Genomic DNA, 19,692 nt, shown 5'->3' on the forward strand with positions numbered 1-19,692 from the left:
ATCAAGTGTCCTAGAGGGCGAAACCTGAAAATAAACGTTTCTGCTGCTAAATTTCTTTTTGCTGAATTGCTACTCAGTAACAAACTGCAAACACCCAAACATGTGGAAACCCACGATCGTACTAGGGATTTTAAGGTCTTCAGTCTATTGCTCTCACAACTGAGCTATTTTGGCAAGCTATACTGATAAGAATGTCTTTTTTTGGAGCTAAAGATTTTGCAAACTGAAATAACATAAAATGTTTTTCAAGATCAAAACCTGAAAACAACAGTTTTTGCTGCTAAATTGCTATTCAGTAGCAAAAGCAAACACCCAACCATGCTAAACCCCAGGATTGAACAAGACACCCTTAGATCTTCAGTCTAATGTTGTCACAACTGAGCTATTTCGCCAAGCTCTACTAATAAGAAATTCTTTTATTGGGGCTAATAAATAATGCAAACTGTAATAACATGAAATGATCTTGAAGACCAGAACCTGAACACGGCAGTTTCTGCTGCTAAATTGCTATTCTGTAACAAAAACACAGCAACTAAATATGCAGAAACCCGGGATCCAACCAGGGACCTTTAGATCTTCAGTCTAACGCTGTCCCAACTGAGCTATTTCGGCTAATTGTGAAAGATGTCAAGCCGTATTTGGGGTTTTAGGCTGGTAAAAAAAAAGCGCATTAAGTGTTCTTGATGAACAACACCTGATAATGAAAGATTCTGCTGGTAAATTGCTATTCTGTAACAAAAATACAGCAACTAAACATGCCGAATCCTGGGATCGAACCCAGGACCTTTAGATCTTCAGTTTAATGCTCTCACAAAAGAGATATTGCGTGTAAGTCTGACGTTTAGAAAATCTTTTTTGGTGTTTAAGATAAGGCAAACTGAAAGAACATCAAGTGTCCTAGAGGGCGAAACCTGAAAATGAAAGTTTCTGCTGCTAAATTTCTTTTTGCTGAATTGCTACTCAGTAACAAACTGCAAACACCCAAACATGTGGAAACCCACGATCGTACTAGGGATTTTAAGGTCTTCAGTCTATTGCTCTCACAACTGAGCTATTTTGGCAAGCTATACTGATAAGAATGTCTTTTTTAGGAGCTAAATATTTTGCAAACTGAAATAAAATAAAATGCTTTTCAAGATCAAAACCTGAACACAACAGTTTTTGCTGCTAAATTGCTATTCAGTAGCAAAAGCAAACACCCAACCATGCTAAACCCCAGGATTGAACAAGACACCCTTAGATCTTCAGTCTAATGTTGTCACAACTGAGCTATTTCGCCAAGCTCTACTAATAAGAAATTATTTTATTGGGGCTAATAATAATGCAAACTGTAATAACATGAAATGTTCTTGAAGACCAGAACCTGAACACGGCAGTTTCTGCTGCTAAATTGCTATTCTGTAACAAAAAAAACAGCAAGTAAATATGCCGAAACCCGGGATCTTTAGATCTTCAGTCTAACGCTCTCCCAACTGAGCTATTTCGGCTAATTGTGACAGATGTGAAGTCGTATTTGGGGTTTTAGGTTGGAAAAAAAAGAGCATCAAGTGTTCTTGAAGAGCAATACCTTATAATGAAAGATTCTGCTGGTAAATTGCTATTCTGTAACAAAAATACAGCTACTAAACATGCCGAAACCCAGGATCGAACCAGGGACTTATAGATCTTCAGTCTAATGCTCTCCCAAATGAGCTATTGCAGCTACGTCTGACATTTGGAAAGTCTTTTTTGGTGTTTAAGATAAGGCAAACTGAAAGAACATCAAGTGTCCTAGAGGGCGAAACCTGAAAATAAACGTTTCTGCTGCTAAATTTCTTTTTGCTGAATTGCTACTCAGTAACAAAATGCAAACACCCAAACATGTGGAAACCCACGATCGTACTAGGGATTTTAAGGTCTTCAGTCTATTGCTCTCACAACTGAGCTATTTTGGCAAGCTATACTGATAAGAATGTCTTTTTTTGGAGCTAAAGATTTTGCAAACTGAAATAACATAAAATGTTTTTCAAGATCAAAAACTGAAAACAACAGTTTTTGCTGCTAAATTGCTATTCAGTAGCAAAAGCAAACACCCAACCATGCTAAACCCCAGGATTGAACAAGACACCCTTAGATCTTCAGTCTAATGTTCTCACAACTGAGCTATTTCGCCAAGCTCTACTAATAAGAAATTCTTTTATTGGGGCTAATAATAATGCAAACTGTAATAACATGAAATAATCTTGAAGACCAGAACCTGAACACGGCAGTTTCTGCTGCTAAATTGCTATTCTGTAACAAAAAAACAGCAACTAAATATGCCGAAACCCGGGATCGAACCAGGGACCTTTAGATCTTCAGTCTAACGCTCTCCCAACTGAGCTATTTCGGCTAATTGCGAAAGATGTCAAGCCGTATTTGGGGTTTTAGGCAGGGAAAAAAAAGAGCATTAAGTGTTCTTGATGAACAACACCTGATAATGAAAGATTCTGCTGGTAAATTGCTATTCTGTAACAAAAATACAGCAACTAAACATGCCGAATCCTGGGATCGAACCCAGGACCTTTAGATCTTCAGTTTAATGCTCTCACAAAAGAGATATTGCGTGTAAGTCTGACGTTTAGAAAGTCTTTTTTGGTGTTTAAGATAAGACAAACTGAAAGAACATCAAGTGTCCTAGAGGGCGAAACCTGAAAATGAAAGTTCCTGCTGCTAAATTTCTTTTTGCTGAATTGCTACTCAGTAACAAACTGCAAACACCCAAACATGTGGAAACCCACGATCGTACTAGGGATTTTAAGGTCTTCAGTCTATTGCTCTCACAACTGAGCTATTTTGGCAAGCTATACTGATAAGAATGTCTTTTTTTAGGAGCTAAAGATTTTGCAAACTGAAATAACATAAAATGCTTTTCAAGATCAAAACCTGAACACAACAGTTTTTGCTGCTAAATTGCTATTCAGTAGCAAAAGCAAACACCCAACCATGCTAAACCCCAGGATTGAACAAGACACCCTTAGATCTTCAGTCTAATGTTGTCACAACTGAGCTGTTTTGCCAAGCTCTACTAATAAGAAATTATTTTATTGGGGCTAATAATAATGCAAACTGTAATAACATGAAATGTTCTTGAAGACCAGAACCTGAACACGGCAGTTTCTGCTGCTAAATTGCTATTCTGTAACAAAAAAAACAGCAACTAAATATGCCGAAACCTGGGATCGAACCAGGGACCTTTAGATCTTCAGTCTAATGCTCTCCCAACCGAGCTATTTCGGCTAATTGTGACAGATGTGAAGTCGTATTTGGGGTTTTAGGTTGGGAAAAAAAGAGCATCAAGTGTTCTTGAAGAGCAACACCTTATAATGAAAGATTCTGCTGGTAAATTGCTATTCTGTAACAAAAATACAGCTACTAAACATGCCGAAACCAGGAATCGAACCAGGGACTTATAGATCTTCAGTCTAATGCTCTCCCAAATGAGCTATTGCAGCTACGTCTGACATCTGGAAAGTCTTTTTTGGTGTTTAAGATAAGGCAAACTGAAAGAACATCAAGTGTCCTAGAGGGCGAAACCTGAAAATAAACGTTTCTGCGGCTAAATTTCTTTTTGCTGAATTGCTACTCAGTAACAAAATGCAAACACCCAAACATGTGGAAACCCACGATCGTACTAGGGATTTTAAGGTCTTCAGTCTATTGCTCTCACAACTGAGCTATTTTGGCAAGCTATACTGATAAGAATGTCTTTTTTTGGAGCTAAAGATTTTGCAAACTGAAATAACATAAAATGTTTTTCAAGATCAAAAACTGAAAACAACAGTTTTTGCTGCTAAATTGCTATTCAGTAGCAAAAGCAAACACCCAACCATGCTAAACCCCAGGATTGAACAAGACACCCTTAGATCTTCAGTCTAATGTTCTCACAACTGAGCTATTTCGCCAAGCTCTACTAATAAGAAATTCTTTTATTGGGGCTAATAATAATGCAAACTGTAATAACATGAAATGATCTTGAAGACCAGAACCTGAACACGGCAGTTTCTGCTGCTAAATTGCTATTCTGTAACAAAAAAACAGCAACTAAATATGCCGAAACCCGGGATCGAACCAGGGACCTTTAGATCTTCAGTCTAACGCTCTCCCAACTGAGCTATTTCGGCTAATTGTGAAGCCGTATTTGGGGTTTTAGGCTGGGGAAAAAAAGTGCATTAAGTGTTCTTGATGAACAACACCTGATAATGAAAGATTATGCTGGTAAATTGCTATTCTGTAACAAAAATACAGCTACTAAACATGCCGAATCTTGGGATCGAACCCAGGACCTTTAGATCTTCAGTTTAATGCTCTCACAAAAGAGCTATTGCGTGTAAGTCTGACATCTAGAAAGTCTTTTTTGGTGTTTAAGATAAGGCAAACTGATAGAACATCAAGTGTCCTAGAGGGCGAAACCTGAAAATGAAAGTTTCTGCTGATAAATTTCTTTTTGCTGAATTGCTACTCAGTAACAAACTGCAAACACCCAAACATGTGGAAACCCACGATCTTACTAGGGATTTTACGGTCTTCAGTCTATTGCTCTCACAACTGAGCTATTTTGGCAAGCTATACTGATAAGAATGTCTTTTTTTAGGAGCTAAAGATTTTGCAAACTGAAATAACATAAAATGCTTTTCAAGATCAAAACCTGAACACAACAGTTTTTGCTGCTAAATTGCTATTCAGTAGCAAAAGCAAACACCCAACCATGCTAAACCCCAGGATTGAACAAGACACCCTTAGATCTTCAGTCTAATGTTGTCACAACTGAGCTGTTTTGCCAAGCTCTACTAATAAGAAATTCTTTTATTGGGGCTAATAATAATGCAAACTGTAATAACATGAAATGTTCTTGAAGACCAGAACCTGAACACGGCAGTTTCTGCTGCTAAATTGCTATTCTGTAACAAAAAAAACAGCAACTAAATATGCCGAAACCTGGGATCGAACCAGGGACCTTTAGATCTTCAGTCTAATGCTCTCCCAACCGAGCTATTTCGGCTAATTGTGACAGATGTGAAGTCGTATTTGGGGTTTTAGGTTGGGGAAAAAAGAGCATCAAGTGTTCTTGAAGAGCAACACCTTATAATGAAAGATTCTGCTGGTAAAGTGCTATTCTGTAACAAAAATACAGCTACTAAACATGCCGAAACCCGGGATCGAACCAGGGACTTATAGATCTTCAGTCTAATGCTCTCCCAAATGAGCTATTGCAGCTACGTCTGACATTTGGAAAGTCTTTTTTGGTGTTTAAGATAAGGCAAACTGAAAGAACATCAAGTGTCCTAGAGGGCGAAACCTGAAAATAAACGTTTCTGCTGCTAAATTTCTTTTTGCTGAATTGCTACTCAGTAACAAAATGCAAACACCCAAACATGTGGAAACCCACGATCGTACTGGGGATTTTAAGGTCTTCAGTCTATTGCTCTCACAACTGAGCTATTTTGGCAAGCTATACTGATAAGAATGTCTTTTTTTGGAGCTAAAGATTTTGCAAACTGAAATAACATAAAATGTTTTTCAAGATCAAAAACTGAAAACAACAGTTTTTGCTGCTAAATTGCTATTCAGTAGCAAAAGCAAACACCCAACCATGCTAAACCCCAGGATTGAACAAGACACCCTTAGATCTTCAGTCTAATGTTCTCACAACTGAGCTATTTCTCCAAGCTCTACTAATAAGAAATTCTTTTATTGGGGCTAATAATAATGCAAACTGTAATAACATGAAATGATCTTGAAGACCAGAACCTGAACTCGGCAGTTTCTGCGGCTAAATTGCTATTCTGTAACAAAAAAACAGCAACTAAATATGCCGAAACCCGGGATCGAACCAGGGACCTTTAGATCTTCAGTCTAACGCTCTCCCAACTGAGCTATTTCGGCTAATTGTGAAGCCGTATTTGGGGTTTTAGGCTGGGGAAAAAAAGTGCATTAAGTGTTCTTGATGAACAACACCTGATAATGAAAGATTATGCTGGTAAATTGCTATTCTGTAACAAAAATACAGCTACTAAACATGCCGAATCTTGGGATCGAACCCAGGACCTTTAGATCTTCAGTTTAATGCTCTCACAAAAGAGCTATTGCGTGTAAGTCTGACGTCTAGAAAGTCTTTTTTGGTGTTTAAGATAAGGCAAACTGATAGAACATCAAGTGTCCTAGAGGGCGAAACCTGAAAATGAAAGTTTCTGCTGATAAATTTCTTTTTGCTGAATTGCTACTCAGTAACAAACTGCAAACACCCAAACATGTGGAAACCCACGATCTTACTAGGGATTTTACGGTCTTCAGTCTATTGCTCTCACAACTGAGCTATTTTGGCAAGCTATACTGATAAGAATGTCTTTTTTTAGGAGCTAAAGATTTTGCAAACTGAAATAACATAAAATGCTTTTCAAGATCAAAACCTGAACACAACAGTTTTTGCTGCTAAATTGCTATTCAGTAGCAAAAGCAAACACCCAACCATGCTAAACCCCAGGATTGAACAAGACACCCTTAGATCTTCAGTCTAATGTTGTCACAACTGAGCTATTTCGCCAAGCTCTACTAATAAGAAATTCTTTTATTGGGGCTAATAATAATGCAAACTGTAATAACATGAAATGTTCTTGAAGACCAGAACCTGAACACGGCAGTTTCTGCTGCTAAATTGCTATTCTGTAACAAAAAAAACAGCAACTAAATATGCCGAAACCCGGGATCGAACCAGGGACCTTTAGATCTTCAATCTAACGCTCTCCCAACTGAGCTATTTCGGCTAATTGTGACAGATGTGACGTCGTATTTGGGGTTTTAGGTTGGGAAAAAAAGAGCATCAAGTGTTCTTGAAGAGCAACACCTTATAATGAAAGATTCTGCTGGTAAATTGCTATTCTGTAACAAAAATACAGCTACTAAACATGCCGAAACCCGGGATCGAACCAGGGACTTATAGATCTTCAGTCTAATGCTCTCCCAAATAAGCTATTGCAGCTACATCTGACATTTGGAAAGTCTTTTTTGGTGTTTAAGATAAGGCAAACTGAAAGAACATCAAGTGTCCTAGAGGGCGAAACCTGAAAATGAAAGTTCCTGCTGCTAAATTTCTTTTTGCTGAATTGCTACTCAGTAACAAACTGCAAACACCCAAACATGTGGAAACCCACGATCGTACTAGGGATTTTAAGGTCTTCAGTCTATTGCTCTCACAACTGAGCTATTTTGGCAAGCTATACTGATAAGAATGTCTTTTTTTGGAGCTAAAGATTTTGCAAACTGAAATAACATAAAATGTTTTTCAAGATCAAAACCTGAAAACAACAGTTTTTGCTGCTAAATTGCTATTCAGTAGCAAAAGCAAACACCCAACCATGCTAAACCCCAGGATTGAACAAGACACCCTTAGATCTTCAGTCTAATGTTGTCACAACTGAGCTATTTCGCCAAGCTCTACTAATAAGAAATTCTTTTATTGGGGCTAATAAATAATGCAAACTGTAATAACATGAAATGATCTTGAAGACCAGAACCTGAACACGGCAGTTTCTGCTGCTAAATTGCTATTCTGTAACAAAAACACAGCAACTAAATATGCAGAAACCCGGGATCCAACCAGGGACCTTTAGATCTTCAGTCTAACGCTGTCCCAACTGAGCTATTTCGGCTAATTGTGAAAGATGTCAAGCCGTATTTGGGGTTTTAGGCTGGTAAAAAAAAAGCGCATTAAGTGTTCTTGATGAACAACACCTGATAATGAAAGATTCTGCTGGTAAATTGCTATTCTGTAACAAAAATACAGCAACTAAACATGCCGAATCCTGGGATCGAACCCAGGACCTTTAGATCTTCAGTTTAATGCTCTCACAAAAGAGATATTGCGTGTAAGTCTGACGTTTAGAAAATCTTTTTTGGTGTTTAAGATAAGGCAAACTGAAAGAACATCAAGTGTCCTAGAGGGCGAAACCTGAAAATGAAAGTTTCTGCTGCTAAATTTCTTTTTGCTGAATTGCTACTCAGTAACAAACTGCAAACACCCAAACATGTGGAAACCCACGATCGTACTAGGGATTTTAAGGTCTTCAGTCTATTGCTCTCACAACTGAGCTATTTTGGCAAGCTATACTGATAAGAATGTCTTTTTTAGGAGCTAAATATTTTGCAAACTGAAATAAAATAAAATGCTTTTCAAGATCAAAACCTGAACACAACAGTTTTTGCTGCTAAATTGCTATTCAGTAGCAAAAGCAAACACCCAACCATGCTAAACCCCAGGATTGAACAAGACACCCTTAGATCTTCAGTCTAATGTTGTCACAACTGAGCTATTTCGCCAAGCTCTACTAATAAGAAATTATTTTATTGGGGCTAATAATAATGCAAACTGTAATAACATGAAATGTTCTTGAAGACCAGAACCTGAACACGGCAGTTTCTGCTGCTAAATTGCTATTCTGTAACAAAAAAAACAGCAAGTAAATATGCCGAAACCCGGGATCTTTAGATCTTCAGTCTAACGCTCTCCCAACTGAGCTATTTCGGCTAATTGTGACAGATGTGAAGTCGTATTTGGGGTTTTAGGTTGGAAAAAAAAGAGCATCAAGTGTTCTTGAAGAGCAATACCTTATAATGAAAGATTCTGCTGGTAAATTGCTATTCTGTAACAAAAATACAGCTACTAAACATGCCGAAACCCAGGATCGAACCAGGGACTTATAGATCTTCAGTCTAATGCTCTCCCAAATGAGCTATTGCAGCTACGTCTGACATTTGGAAAGTCTTTTTTGGTGTTTAAGATAAGGCAAACTGAAAGAACATCAAGTGTCCTAGAGGGCGAAACCTGAAAATAAACGTTTCTGCTGCTAAATTTCTTTTTGCTGAATTGCTACTCAGTAACAAAATGCAAACACCCAAACATGTGGAAACCCACGATCGTACTAGGGATTTTAAGGTCTTCAGTCTATTGCTCTCACAACTGAGCTATTTTGGCAAGCTATACTGATAAGAATGTCTTTTTTTGGAGCTAAAGATTTTGCAAACTGAAATAACATAAAATGTTTTTCAAGATCAAAAACTGAAAACAACAGTTTTTGCTGCTAAATTGCTATTCAGTAGCAAAAGCAAACACCCAACCATGCTAAACCCCAGGATTGAACAAGACACCCTTAGATCTTCAGTCTAATGTTCTCACAACTGAGCTATTTCGCCAAGCTCTACTAATAAGAAATTCTTTTATTGGGGCTAATAATAATGCAAACTGTAATAACATGAAATAATCTTGAAGACCAGAACCTGAACACGGCAGTTTCTGCTGCTAAATTGCTATTCTGTAACAAAAAAACAGCAACTAAATATGCCGAAACCCGGGATCGAACCAGGGACCTTTAGATCTTCAGTCTAACGCTCTCCCAACTGAGCTATTTCGGCTAATTGCGAAAGATGTCAAGCCGTATTTGGGGTTTTAGGCAGGGAAAAAAAAGAGCATTAAGTGTTCTTGATGAACAACACCTGATAATGAAAGATTCTGCTGGTAAATTGCTATTCTGTAACAAAAATACAGCAACTAAACATGCCGAATCCTGGGATCGAACCCAGGACCTTTAGATCTTCAGTTTAATGCTCTCACAAAAGAGATATTGCGTGTAAGTCTGACGTTTAGAAAGTCTTTTTTGGTGTTTAAGATAAGACAAACTGAAAGAACATCAAGTGTCCTAGAGGGCGAAACCTGAAAATGAAAGTTCCTGCTGCTAAATTTCTTTTTGCTGAATTGCTACTCAGTAACAAACTGCAAACACCCAAACATGTGGAAACCCACGATCGTACTAGGGATTTTAAGGTCTTCAGTCTATTGCTCTCACAACTGAGCTATTTTGGCAAGCTATACTGATAAGAATGTCTTTTTTTAGGAGCTAAAGATTTTGCAAACTGAAATAACATAAAATGCTTTTCAAGATCAAAACCTGAACACAACAGTTTTTGCTGCTAAATTGCTATTCAGTAGCAAAAGCAAACACCCAACCATGCTAAACCCCAGGATTGAACAAGACACCCTTAGATCTTCAGTCTAATGTTGTCACAACTGAGCTGTTTTGCCAAGCTCTACTAATAAGAAATTATTTTATTGGGGCTAATAATAATGCAAACTGTAATAACATGAAATGTTCTTGAAGACCAGAACCTGAACACGGCAGTTTCTGCTGCTAAATTGCTATTCTGTAACAAAAAAAACAGCAACTAAATATGCCGAAACCTGGGATCGAACCAGGGACCTTTAGATCTTCAGTCTAATGCTCTCCCAACCGAGCTATTTCGGCTAATTGTGACAGATGTGAAGTCGTATTTGGGGTTTTAGGTTGGGAAAAAAAGAGCATCAAGTGTTCTTGAAGAGCAACACCTTATAATGAAAGATTCTGCTGGTAAATTGCTATTCTGTAACAAAAATACAGCTACTAAACATGCCGAAACCAGGAATCGAACCAGGGACTTATAGATCTTCAGTCTAATGCTCTCCCAAATGAGCTATTGCAGCTACGTCTGACATCTGGAAAGTCTTTTTTGGTGTTTAAGATAAGGCAAACTGAAAGAACATCAAGTGTCCTAGAGGGCGAAACCTGAAAATAAACGTTTCTGCGGCTAAATTTCTTTTTGCTGAATTGCTACTCAGTAACAAAATGCAAACACCCAAACATGTGGAAACCCACGATCGTACTAGGGATTTTAAGGTCTTCAGTCTATTGCTCTCACAACTGAGCTATTTTGGCAAGCTATACTGATAAGAATGTCTTTTTTTGGAGCTAAAGATTTTGCAAACTGAAATAACATAAAATGTTTTTCAAGATCAAAAACTGAAAACAACAGTTTTTGCTGCTAAATTGCTATTCAGTAGCAAAAGCAAACACCCAACCATGCTAAACCCCAGGATTGAACAAGACACCCTTAGATCTTCAGTCTAATGTTCTCACAACTGAGCTATTTCGCCAAGCTCTACTAATAAGAAATTCTTTTATTGGGGCTAATAATAATGCAAACTGTAATAACATGAAATGATCTTGAAGACCAGAACCTGAACACGGCAGTTTCTGCTGCTAAATTGCTATTCTGTAACAAAAAAACAGCAACTAAATATGCCGAAACCCGGGATCGAACCAGGGACCTTTAGATCTTCAGTCTAACGCTCTCCCAACTGAGCTATTTCGGCTAATTGTGCAGCCGTATTTGGGGTTTTAGGCTGGGGAAAAAAAGTGCATTAAGTGTTCTTGATGAACAACACCTGATAATGAAAGATTATGCTGGTAAATTGCTATTCTGTAACAAAAATACAGCTACTAAACATGCCGAATCTTGGGATCGAACCCAGGACCTTTAGATCTTCAGTTTAATGCTCTCACAAAAGAGCTATTGCGTGTAAGTCTGACATCTAGAAAGTCTTTTTTGGTGTTTAAGATAAGGCAAACTGATAGAACATCAAGTGTCCTAGAGGGCGAAACCTGAAAATGAAAGTTTCTGCTGATAAATTTCTTTTTGCTGAATTGCTACTCAGTAACAAACTGCAAACACCCAAACATGTGGAAACCCACGATCTTACTAGGGATTTTACGGTCTTCAGTCTATTGCTCTCACAACTGAGCTATTTTGGCAAGCTATACTGATAAGAATGTCTTTTTTTAGGAGCTAAAGATTTTGCAAACTGAAATAACATAAAATGCTTTTCAAGATCAAAACCTGAACACAACAGTTTTTGCTGCTAAATTGCTATTCAGTAGCAAAAGCAAACACCCAACCATGCTAAACCCCAGGATTGAACAAGACACCCTTAGATCTTCAGTCTAATGTTGTCACAACTGAGCTGTTTTGCCAAGCTCTACTAATAAGAAATTCTTTTATTGGGGCTAATAATAATGCAAACTGTAATAACATGAAATGTTCTTGAAGACCAGAACCTGAACACGGCAGTTTCTGCTGCTAAATTGCTATTCTGTAACAAAAAAAACAGCAACTAAATATGCCGAAACCTGGGATCGAACCAGGGACCTTTAGATCTTCAGTCTAATGCTCTCCCAACCGAGCTATTTCGGCTAATTGTGACAGATGTGAAGTCGTATTTGGGGTTTTAGGTTGGGGAAAAAAGAGCATCAAGTGTTCTTGAAGAGCAACACCTTATAATGAAAGATTCTGCTGGTAAAGTGCTATTCTGTAACAAAAATACAGCTACTAAACATGCCGAAACCCGGGATCGAACCAGGGACTTATAGATCTTCAGTCTAATGCTCTCCCAAATGAGCTATTGCAGCTACGTCTGACATTTGGAAAGTCTTTTTTGGTGTTTAAGATAAGGCAAACTGAAAGAACATCAAGTGTCCTAGAGGGCGAAACCTGAAAATAAACGTTTCTGCTGCTAAATTTCTTTTTGCTGAATTGCTACTCAGTAACAAAATGCAAACACCCAAACATGTGGAAACCCACGATCGTACTGGGGATTTTAAGGTCTTCAGTCTATTGCTCTCACAACTGAGCTATTTTGGCAAGCTATACTGATAAGAATGTCTTTTTTTGGAGCTAAAGATTTTGCAAACTGAAATAACATAAAATGTTTTTCAAGATCAAAAACTGAAAACAACAGTTTTTGCTGCTAAATTGCTATTCAGTAGCAAAAGCAAACACCCAACCATGCTAAACCCCAGGATTGAACAAGACACCCTTAGATCTTCAGTCTAATGTTCTCACAACTGAGCTATTTCTCCAAGCTCTACTAATAAGAAATTCTTTTATTGGGGCTAATAATAATGCAAACTGTAATAACATGAAATGATCTTGAAGACCAGAACCTGAACTCGGCAGTTTCTGCGGCTAAATTGCTATTCTGTAACAAAAAAACAGCAACTAAATATGCCGAAACCCGGGATCGAACCAGGGACCTTTAGATCTTCAGTCTAACGCTCTCCCAACTGAGCTATTTCGGCTAATTGTGAAGCCGTATTTGGGGTTTTAGGCTGGGGAAAAAAAGTGCATTAAGTGTTCTTGATGAACAACACCTGATAATGAAAGATTATGCTGGTAAATTGCTATTCTGTAACAAAAATACAGCTACTAAACATGCCGAATCTTGGGATCGAACCCAGGACCTTTAGATCTTCAGTTTAATGCTCTCACAAAAGAGCTATTGCGTGTAAGTCTGACGTCTAGAAAGTCTTTTTTGGTGTTTAAGATAAGGCAAACTGATAGAACATCAAGTGTCCTAGAGGGCGAAACCTGAAAATGAAAGTTTCTGCTGATAAATTTCTTTTTGCTGAATTGCTACTCAGTAACAAACTGCAAACACCCAAACATGTGGAAACCCACGATCTTACTAGGGATTTTACGGTCTTCAGTCTATTGCTCTCACAACTGAGCTATTTTGGCAAGCTATACTGATAAGAATGTCTTTTTTTAGGAGCTAAAGATTTTGCAAACTGAAATAACATAAAATGCTTTTCAAGATCAAAACCTGAACACAACAGTTTTTGCTGCTAAATTGCTATTCAGTAGCAAAAGCAAACACCCAACCATGCTAAACCCCAGGATTGAACAAGACACCCTTAGATCTTCAGTCTAATGTTGTCACAACTGAGCTATTTCGCCAAGCTCTACTAATAAGAAATTCTTTTATTGGGGCTAATAATAATGCAAACTGTAATAACATGAAATGTTCTTGAAGACCAGAACCTGAACACGGCAGTTTCTGCTGCTAAATTGCTATTCTGTAACAAAAAAAACAGCAACTAAATATGCCGAAACCCGGGATCGAACCAGGGACCTTTAGATCTTCAATCTAACGCTCTCCCAACTGAGCTATTTCGGCTAATTGTGACAGATGTGACGTCGTATTTGGGGTTTTAGGTTGGGAAAAAAAGAGCATCAAGTGTTCTTGAAGAGCAACACCTTATAATGAAAGATTCTGCTGGTAAATTGCTATTCTGTAACAAAAATACAGCTACTAAACATGCCGAAACCCGGGATCGAACCAGGGACTTATAGATCTTCAGTCTAATGCTCTCCCAAATAAGCTATTGCAGCTACATCTGACATTTGGAAAGTCTTTTTTGGTGTTTAAGATAAGGCAAACTGAAAGAACATCAAGTGTCCTAGAGGGCGAAACCTGAAAATGAAAGTTCCTGCTGCTAAATTTCTTTTTGCTGAATTGCTACTCAGTAACAAACTGCAAACACCCAAACATGTGGAAACCCACGATCGTACTAGGGATTTTAAGGTCTTCAGTCTATTGCTCTCACAACTGAGCTATTTTGGCAAGCTATACTGATAAGAATGTCTTTTTTTAGGAGCTAAAGATTTTGCAAACTGAAATAACATAAAATGCTTTTCAAGATCAAAACCTGAACACAACAGTTTTTGCTGCTAAATTGCTATTCAGTAGCAAAAGCAAACACCCAACCATGCTAAACCCCAGGATTGAACAAGACACCCTTAGATCTTCAGTCTAATGTTGTCACAACTGAGCTATTTCGCCAAGCTCTACTAATAAGAAATTATTTTATTGGGGCTAATAATAATGCAAACTGTAATAACATGAAATGATCTTGAAGACCAGTACCTGAACACGGCAGTTTCTGCTGCTAAATTGCTATTCTGTAACAAAAAAACAGCAACTAAATATGCTGAAACCCGGGATCGAACCAGGGACCTTTAGATCTTCAGTCTAACGCTCTCCCAACTGAGCTATTTCGGCTAATTGTGACAGATGTGAAGTCGTATTTGGGGTTTTAGGTTGGGAAAAAAAGAGCATCAAGTGTTCTTGAAGAGCAATACCTTATAATGAAAGATTCTGCTGGTAAATTGCTATTCTGTAACAAAAACATAGCTACTAAACATGCCGAAACCCGGGATCGAACCAGGGACTTATAGATCTTCAGTCTAATGCTCTCCCAAATGAGCTATTGCAGCTACGTCTGACATTTGGAAAGTCTTTTTTGGTGTTTAAGATAAGGCAAACTGAAAGAACATCAAGTGTCCTAGAGGGCGAAACCTGAAAATGAAAGTTTCTGCTGCTAAATTTCTTTTTGCTGAATTGCTACTCAGTAACAAACTGCAAACACCCAAACATGTGGAAACCCACGATCGTACTAGGGATTTTAAGGTCTTCAGTCTATTGCTCTCACAACTGAGCTATTTTGGCAAGCTAAACTGATAAGAATGTCTTTTTTAGGAGCTAAAGATTTTGCAAACTGAAATAACATAAAATGCTTTTCAAGATCAAAACCTGAACACAACAGTTTTTGCTGCTAAATTGCTATTCAGTAGCAAAAGCAAACACCCAACCATGCTAAACCCCAGGATTGAACAAGACACCCTTAGATCTTCAGTCTAATGTTCTCACAACTGAGCTATTTCGCCAAGCTCTACTAATAAGAAATTCTTTTATTGGGGCTAATAATAATGCAAACTGTAATAACATGAAATGATCTTGAAGACCAGAACCTGAACACGGCAGTTTCTGCTGCTAAATTGCTATTCTGTAACAAAAAACAGCAACTAAATATGCCAAAACCCGGGATCGAACCAGGGACCTTTAGATCTTCAGTCTAACGCTCTCCCAACTGAGCTATTTCGGCTAATTGTGAAAGATGTGAAGTCGTATTTGGGGTTTTAGGTTGGGAAAAAAAGAGCATCAAGTGTTCTTGAAGAGCAACACCTTATAATGAAAGATTCTGCTGGTAAATTGCTATTCTGTAACAAAAATACAGCTACTAAACATGCCGAAACCCGGGATCGAACCAGGGACTTATAGAGCTTCAGTCTAATGCTCTCCCAAATGAGCTATTGCAGCTACGTCTGACATTTGGAAAGTCTTTTTTGGTGTTTAAGATAAGGCAAACTGAAAGAACATCAAGTGTCCTAGAGGGCGAAACCTGAAAATAAACGTTTCTGCTGCTAAATTTCTTTTTGCTGAATTGCTACTCAGTAACAAAATGCAAACACCCAAACATGTGGAAACCCACGATCGTACTAGGGATTTTAAGGTCTTCAGTCTATTGCTCTCACAACTGAGCTATTTTGGCAAGCTATACTGATAAGAATGTCTTTTTTTGGAGCTAAAGATTTTGCAAACTGAAATAACATAAAATGTTTTTCAAGATCAAAAACTGAAAACAACAGTTTTTGCTGCTAAATTGCTATTCAGTAGCAAAAGCAAACACCCAACCATGCTAAACCCCAGGATTGAACAAGACACCCTTAGATCTTCAGTCTAATGTTCTCACAACTGAGCTATTTCGCCAAGCTCTACTAATAAGAAATTATTTTATTGGGGCTAATAATAATGCAAACTGTAATAACATGAAATGATCTTGAAGACCAGAACCTGAACTCGGCAGTTTCTGCTGCTAAATTGCTATTCTGTAACAAAAAAACAGCAACTAAATATGCCGAAACCCGGGATCGAACCAGGGACCTTTAGATCTTCAGTCTAACGCTCTCCCAACTGAGCTATTTCGGCTAATTGTGAAGCCGTATTTGGGGTTTTAGGCTGGGGGAAAAAAGTGCATTAAGTGTTCTTGATGAACAACACCTGATAATGAAAGATTCTGCTGGTAAATTGCTATTCTGTAACAAAAATACAGCAACTAAACATGCCGAATCTTGGGATCGAACCCAGGACGTTTAGATCTTCAGTTTAATGCTCTCACAAAAGAGATATTGCGTGTAAGTCTGACGTTTAGAAAGTCTTTTTTGGTGTTTAAGATAAGGCAAACTGATAGAACATCAAGTGTCCTAGAGGGCGAAACCTGAAAATGAAAGTTTCTGCTGATAAATTTCTTTTTGCTGAATTGCTACTCAGTAACAAACTGCAAACACCCAAACATGTGGAAACCCACGATCTTACTAGGGATTTTACGGTCTTCAGTCTATTGCTCTCACAACTGAGCTATTTTGGCAAGCTATACTGATAAGAATGTCTTTTTTTAAGGAGCTAAAGATTTTGCAAACTAAAATAACATAAAATGTTTTTCAAGATCAAAACCTGAACACAACAGTTTTTGCTGCTAAATTGCTATTCAGTAGCAAAAGCAAACACCCAACCATGCTAAACCCCAGGATTGAACAAGACACCCTTAGATCTTCAGTCTAATGTTGTCACAACTGAGCTATTTTGCCAAGCTCTACTAATATGAAATTCTTTTATTGGGGCTAATAATAATGCAAACTGTAATAACATGAAATGTTCTTGAAGACCAGAACCTGAACACGGCAGTTTCTGCTGCTAAATTGCTATTCTGTAACAAAAAAAACAGCAACTAAATATGCCGAAACCAGGGATCGAACCAGGGCCCTTTAGATCTTCAATCTAACGCTCTCCCAACTGAGCTATTTCTGCTAATTGTGACAGATGTGAAGTCGTATTTGGGGTTTTAGGTTGGGAAAAAAAGAGCATCAAGTGTTCTTGAAGAGCAACACCTTATAATGAAAGATTCTGCTGGTAAATTGCTATTCTGTAACAAAAATACAGCTACTAAACATGCCGAAACCAGAGATCGAACCAGGGACTTATAGATCTTCAGTCTAATGCTCTCCCAAATGAGCTATTGCAGCTACGTCTGACATTTGGAAAGTCTTTTTTGGTGTTTAAGATAAGGCAAACTGAAAGAACATCAAGTGTCCTAGAGGGCGAAACCTGAAAATGAAAGTTCCTGCTGCTAAATTTCTTTTTGCTGAATTGCTACTCAGTAACAAACTGCAAACACCCAAACATGTGGAAACCCACGATCGTACTAGGGATTTTAAGGTCTTCAGTCTATTGCTCTCACAACTGAGCTATTTTGGCAAGCTATACTGATAAGAATGTCTTTTTTTAGGAGCTAAAGATTTTGCAAACTGAAATAACATAAAATGCTTTTCAAGATCAAAACCTGAACACAACAGTTTTTGCTGCTAAATTGCTATTCAGTAGCAAAAGCAAACACCCAACCATGCTAAACCCCAGGATTGAACAAGACACCCTTAGATCTTCAGTCTAATGTTGTCACAACTGAGCTATTTCGCCAAGCTCTACTAATAAGAAATTATTTTATTGGGGCTAATAATAATGCAAACTGTAATAACATGAAATGATCTTGAAGACCAGAACCTGAACACGGCAGTTTCTGCTGCTAAATTGCTATTCTGTAACAAAAAAACAGCAACTAAATATGCTGAAACCCGGGATAGAACCAGGGACCTTTAGATCTTCAGTCTAACGCTCTCCCAACGGAGCTATTTCGGCTAATTGTGAAAGATGTCAAGCCGTATTTGGGGTTTTAGGCAGGGGAAAAAAAGAGCATTAAGTGTTCTTGATGAACAACACCTGATAATGAAAGATTCTGCTGGTAAATTGCTATTCTGTAACAAAAATACAGCAACTAAACATGCCGAATCCTGGGATCGAACCCAGGACCTTTAGATCTTCAGTTTAATGCTCTCACAAAAGAGCTATTGCGTGTAAGTCTGACGTTTAGAAAGTCTTTTTTGGTGTTTAAGATAAGGCAAACTGAAAGAACATCAAGTGTCCTAGAGGGCGAACCCTGAAAATGAAAGTTCCTGCTGCTAAATTTCTTTTTGCTGAATTGCTACTCAGTAACAAACTGCAAACACCCAAACATGTGGAAACCCACGATCGTACTAGGGATTTTAAGGTCTTCAGTCTATTGCTCTCACAACTGAGCTATTTTGGCAAGCTATACTGATAAGAATGTCTTTTTTTAGGAGCTAAAGATTTTGCAAACTGAAATAACATAAAATGCTTTTCAAGATCAAAACCTGAACACAACATTTTTTGCTGCTAAATTGCTATTCAGTAGCAAAATCAAACACCCAACCATGCTAAACCCCAGGATTGAACAAGACACCCTTAGATCTTCAGTCTAATGTTGTCACAACTGAGCTGTTTTGCCAAGCTCTACTAATAAGAAATTCTTTTATTGGGGCTAATAATAATGCAAACTGTAATAACATGAAATGTTCTTGAAGACCAGAACCTGAACACGGCAGTTTCTGCTGCTAAATTGCTATTCTGTAACAAAAAAAACAGCAACTAAATATGCCGAAACCCGGGATCTTTAGATCTTCAGTCTAACGCTCTCCCAACTGAGCTATATCGGCTAATTGTGAAAGATGTGAAGTCGTATTTGGGGTTTTAGGTTGGGAAAAAAAGAGCATCAAGTGTTCTTGAAGAGCAACACCTTATAATGAAAGATTCTGCTGGTAAATTGCTATTCTGTAACATAAATACAGCTTCTAAACATGCCGAAACCCGGGATCGAACCAGGGACTTATAGATCTTCAGTCTAATGCTCTCCCAAATGACCGATTGCAGCTACGTCTGACATTTGGAAAGTCTTTTTTGGTGTTTAAGATAAGGCAAACTGAAAGAACATCAAGTGTCCTAGAGGGCAAAACCTGAAAATAAACGTTTCTGCTGCTAAATTTCTTTTTGCTGAATTGCTACTCAGTAACAAAATGCAAACACCCAAACATGTGGAAACCCACGATCGTACTAGGGATTTTAAGGTCTTCAGTCTATTGCTCTCACAACTGAGCTATTTTGGCAAGCTATACTGATAAGAATGTCTTTTTTTGGAGCTAAAGATTTTGCAAACTGAAATAACATAAAATGTTTTTCAAGATCAAAAACTGAAAACAACAGTTTTTGCTGCTAAATTGCTA

At 37.9% G+C, this 19,692-nt stretch overlaps 19 non-coding genes across 19 annotated transcripts; all 19 read right to left on the reverse strand.

Moving 5' to 3' along the window:
- Positions 1-539: 539 nt before the first annotated feature.
- Positions 540-612, reverse strand: TRNAF-GAA (transfer RNA phenylalanine (anticodon GAA)). The gene has a single exon. It is a non-coding gene; the product is annotated as a tRNA-Phe (tRNA).
- A 1,686-nt stretch (positions 613-2,298) lies between these two features.
- Positions 2,299-2,371, reverse strand: TRNAF-GAA (transfer RNA phenylalanine (anticodon GAA)). Its single transcript has one exon. It is a non-coding gene; the product is annotated as a tRNA-Phe (tRNA).
- Positions 2,372-3,185: 814 nt separating this feature from the next.
- TRNAF-GAA (transfer RNA phenylalanine (anticodon GAA)) lies at positions 3,186-3,258 on the reverse strand. Its single transcript has one exon. It is a non-coding gene; the product is annotated as a tRNA-Phe (tRNA).
- Positions 3,259-4,069: 811 nt separating this feature from the next.
- On the reverse strand, positions 4,070-4,142 carry TRNAF-GAA (transfer RNA phenylalanine (anticodon GAA)). The gene has a single exon. It is a non-coding gene; the product is annotated as a tRNA-Phe (tRNA).
- An 805-nt stretch (positions 4,143-4,947) lies between these two features.
- TRNAF-GAA (transfer RNA phenylalanine (anticodon GAA)) lies at positions 4,948-5,020 on the reverse strand. Its single transcript has one exon. It is a non-coding gene; the product is annotated as a tRNA-Phe (tRNA).
- An 811-nt stretch (positions 5,021-5,831) lies between these two features.
- TRNAF-GAA (transfer RNA phenylalanine (anticodon GAA)) lies at positions 5,832-5,904 on the reverse strand. The gene has a single exon. It is a non-coding gene; the product is annotated as a tRNA-Phe (tRNA).
- An 805-nt stretch (positions 5,905-6,709) lies between these two features.
- Positions 6,710-6,782, reverse strand: TRNAF-GAA (transfer RNA phenylalanine (anticodon GAA)). The gene has a single exon. It is a non-coding gene; the product is annotated as a tRNA-Phe (tRNA).
- An 812-nt stretch (positions 6,783-7,594) lies between these two features.
- TRNAF-GAA (transfer RNA phenylalanine (anticodon GAA)) lies at positions 7,595-7,667 on the reverse strand. The gene has a single exon. It is a non-coding gene; the product is annotated as a tRNA-Phe (tRNA).
- Positions 7,668-9,353: 1,686 nt separating this feature from the next.
- On the reverse strand, positions 9,354-9,426 carry TRNAF-GAA (transfer RNA phenylalanine (anticodon GAA)). Its single transcript has one exon. It is a non-coding gene; the product is annotated as a tRNA-Phe (tRNA).
- Positions 9,427-10,240: 814 nt separating this feature from the next.
- Positions 10,241-10,313, reverse strand: TRNAF-GAA (transfer RNA phenylalanine (anticodon GAA)). Its single transcript has one exon. It is a non-coding gene; the product is annotated as a tRNA-Phe (tRNA).
- An 811-nt stretch (positions 10,314-11,124) lies between these two features.
- On the reverse strand, positions 11,125-11,197 carry TRNAF-GAA (transfer RNA phenylalanine (anticodon GAA)). Its single transcript has one exon. It is a non-coding gene; the product is annotated as a tRNA-Phe (tRNA).
- Positions 11,198-12,002: 805 nt separating this feature from the next.
- Positions 12,003-12,075, reverse strand: TRNAF-GAA (transfer RNA phenylalanine (anticodon GAA)). The gene has a single exon. It is a non-coding gene; the product is annotated as a tRNA-Phe (tRNA).
- An 811-nt stretch (positions 12,076-12,886) lies between these two features.
- Positions 12,887-12,959, reverse strand: TRNAF-GAA (transfer RNA phenylalanine (anticodon GAA)). The gene has a single exon. It is a non-coding gene; the product is annotated as a tRNA-Phe (tRNA).
- Positions 12,960-13,764: 805 nt separating this feature from the next.
- Positions 13,765-13,837, reverse strand: TRNAF-GAA (transfer RNA phenylalanine (anticodon GAA)). Its single transcript has one exon. It is a non-coding gene; the product is annotated as a tRNA-Phe (tRNA).
- An 812-nt stretch (positions 13,838-14,649) lies between these two features.
- On the reverse strand, positions 14,650-14,722 carry TRNAF-GAA (transfer RNA phenylalanine (anticodon GAA)). Its single transcript has one exon. It is a non-coding gene; the product is annotated as a tRNA-Phe (tRNA).
- An 810-nt stretch (positions 14,723-15,532) lies between these two features.
- Positions 15,533-15,605, reverse strand: TRNAF-GAA (transfer RNA phenylalanine (anticodon GAA)). Its single transcript has one exon. It is a non-coding gene; the product is annotated as a tRNA-Phe (tRNA).
- Positions 15,606-16,416: 811 nt separating this feature from the next.
- On the reverse strand, positions 16,417-16,489 carry TRNAF-GAA (transfer RNA phenylalanine (anticodon GAA)). Its single transcript has one exon. It is a non-coding gene; the product is annotated as a tRNA-Phe (tRNA).
- Positions 16,490-17,295: 806 nt separating this feature from the next.
- On the reverse strand, positions 17,296-17,368 carry TRNAF-GAA (transfer RNA phenylalanine (anticodon GAA)). Its single transcript has one exon. It is a non-coding gene; the product is annotated as a tRNA-Phe (tRNA).
- An 812-nt stretch (positions 17,369-18,180) lies between these two features.
- On the reverse strand, positions 18,181-18,253 carry TRNAF-GAA (transfer RNA phenylalanine (anticodon GAA)). The gene has a single exon. It is a non-coding gene; the product is annotated as a tRNA-Phe (tRNA).
- Between the last annotated feature and the right edge of the window lie 1,439 nt (positions 18,254-19,692).

The sequence above is a fragment of the Pseudophryne corroboree genome, chromosome 4 (genome assembly GCF_028390025.1).
Source record: "Pseudophryne corroboree isolate aPseCor3 chromosome 4, aPseCor3.hap2, whole genome shotgun sequence".
In the NCBI taxonomy this organism is placed as follows: domain Eukaryota; kingdom Metazoa; phylum Chordata; class Amphibia; order Anura; family Myobatrachidae; genus Pseudophryne; species Pseudophryne corroboree.